General features: G+C 37.6%; 1 non-coding gene across 1 annotated transcript; it reads left to right on the top strand.

The window, feature by feature from the left end:
- Positions 1-686: 686 nt before the first annotated feature.
- On the top strand, positions 687-849 carry LOC122686354. Its single transcript, XR_006338728.1, has one exon. It is a non-coding gene; the product is annotated as a U1 spliceosomal RNA (small nuclear RNA).
- Positions 850-2,534: the final 1,685 nt, after the last annotated feature.

Genomic DNA, 2,534 nt, shown 5'->3' with positions numbered 1-2,534 from the left:
TACTTGGACAAGTTACCTAAGCGGCTTGAGCCTTACTTTGCTAATGCTACTTAAGAATTAACTAGGAATTAACCTACACCTTGCACGGTCGTATAGAGAACGTGGCACAGAGGTGTTCACTATTACAGAGTAACAATTAGGAGCAGAGACCCAGTCCTCCATCTCTGTGTCCCTTCAGTTACCTAACCTGACTAGTTTCCTAGCCTATAATACGATCACCTTTTAGAATTAGGGTGTTGTAAAGATTAAATGTCTTACAACACTGCCCGGCAAGTAGCACACACTAGCTACGTGTTAGTTACTATTAACATCATTATCATCACCACCACTGAAATGTTAAGTAAACACTGCCACATTATCAGATTCATTACTTTTCTACTATATGAAAAAATGCTCCTTGAAAATTAACCTTATTTAGTGAACTGATTATAATATAGGATGAACTCACACACTCAAAAGAGTTTTTATGCTGATTTTTAGAAACTTTAAATATACAAGAAATTATCTGCATTACCATTGGTCATGAATGTTGACAAGATACATACAACAAATATCCATTTTCAGTGAACATATCCCTTCACGGAACTAAAGCATATCACAAACTGATATGTCTATTGTAGTTTCTCCCCAAAGATTTCAAAGCAGTTTAAAATAATTATATATAGCAATTCTCAAAACTTACAAGTATACTTACCTGGCAGAGGAGATACCATTATCAAGAAGGTGGTTCTCCCAGGGCGAGGCTCACCCATTGCACTCCGGTGTGTTGACCTCTGCGATTTCCTCAAATAGGGGAAACTCGACTGTGTAATTTATGGTAGTGGGGGACTGCGGGCGCGCTTTCCCCTGAAAATCAAAACTTACAAGTTACCAGAGAAAATTGCATCTGAGAGCAATCAACATCTTTCTCTAAAACTTTTGCTACATAATTACAAAGTGCTACAGTCTAACTGTTGCAAACCTGCCATTCATCCAATTAGTCTGAACACTGACTGCATGTCCACTGCACAGGCAGGCACTGGGCCAAACCCTGTTAGAGAGTAACAGGAAAGGCGAGACCACAGCGACAGTGGGCGCCACCAACACTGTGATTAAATGTTCCTGAAATGCTGTTTTCCTTAAACAGTGAAAAGAGTAAATTGTATGTTCCAACACTGGAGTGCATTAATAGTTAAGAGTTAAGTAACTTCATAAAAGTGACAGTACAATATTTTCCCCAAGGAGACTAGGATTAAATGAAATAAGCATCCGTCTCTACTGCTCAATTACTAAGTAAAGGTAAATGACCACTTTAAATGAGTCAAATAACCTCAAGAATGACACTATTTTTCACCCATCTGAAGGAGAAAGTTTTGAGAAAATCTTAAGTTAGCTGTTACATGTCACTTGTAATCTATCAGAAATAAAGTACATTCACTCAGTTTCACTCAGCATCTGAAACTGAATTTTTGCTGGGGCGACTAGGGTCAATTTACTAATCATGCCTTCCTTTGATCAACCATTTTTTCTTAGGAGAGAAAAATCTAGCCTTAATGCAATCATCAAACAATCTAGAATTCATACTTTTTATCCTACATTTTACAAAACAACATTTTTCTCAAGTAGCTACCTGTTAAAGTTTTAAAGAATTTAACATATATATTACCCAGCAAAATTGCTCTGCCCAAAAAAAAAAAAAAAGCAATCTTGACTCCAAGTTAAGTAATCTTAGTGCTTCAAGTGGTCATCCAAAACCTGAAAGTGGACAAACAGCCAACCACCTTTTTAGTACCTACCTCTCCAGAAGAAAGGGCTGTTAGACAAATGCTATTAATATTGACAGCAATTGTATCAAACTGACACGCAGGAAGGTGCACTTCAGGATTAAGTACCTTCCTTGGAGTTCATTATTACGAACTATGAATGTCACATTAGAAAAACTGCTGTCATTTCATTTTATGAATGCTGAATCAGGTAGCTTTAGTTAACTGCAACACTTTACAAACAGGCTATCAAATAAGCCCCAATTACCAAGTTGTTCCAGACACAGAGCTTCTGTTTCTATTATTAAGTGTAATTAAAGAATAAAAAGGATCAGTTTATTTTTCTTGATACATTAGTCTAAAACGATCTGCAATAAGTCTCTGAACACCCAAGTGACTGAAATTCCTTGAGCTATACAAAACACTCCTCTGGAATGCCAGTCTTCCAAATGGCAAGACTATAAGAACACACAACTGATACACATTCTCCACATTACACATGAAGGGAGAAAAAGTGAAAACAAATGCCCCAAGTCTTTGTCTTCTCCAGAATGGCATTTTGTAGCACTGCAAGAATTCAGGCATTTCATCAGTATTCTGCACACTGGGGGACATTCAGTAACTGCTGGTGACAGATGAGTCGACAAGAAGCTTCACCAACAAACAGTATTAACAGGTAATGTTGCAAATCAGTCATGGAACAGCGGGAGAAGGAATGTGGAGGAGTTCAAAGAGTAACAATCCTCGGCCAAATTTTACATTCAGAGCAAATCAATCACACACTCCTCCAGG

This window comes from Cervus elaphus, chromosome 3, assembly GCF_910594005.1.
Source record: "Cervus elaphus chromosome 3, mCerEla1.1, whole genome shotgun sequence".
In the NCBI taxonomy this organism is placed as follows: Eukaryota; Metazoa; Chordata; class Mammalia; order Artiodactyla; family Cervidae; genus Cervus; species Cervus elaphus.
Note: the sequence above shows the minus strand (reverse complement) of the source record. Positions and strands in the feature narration are given on the sequence as shown.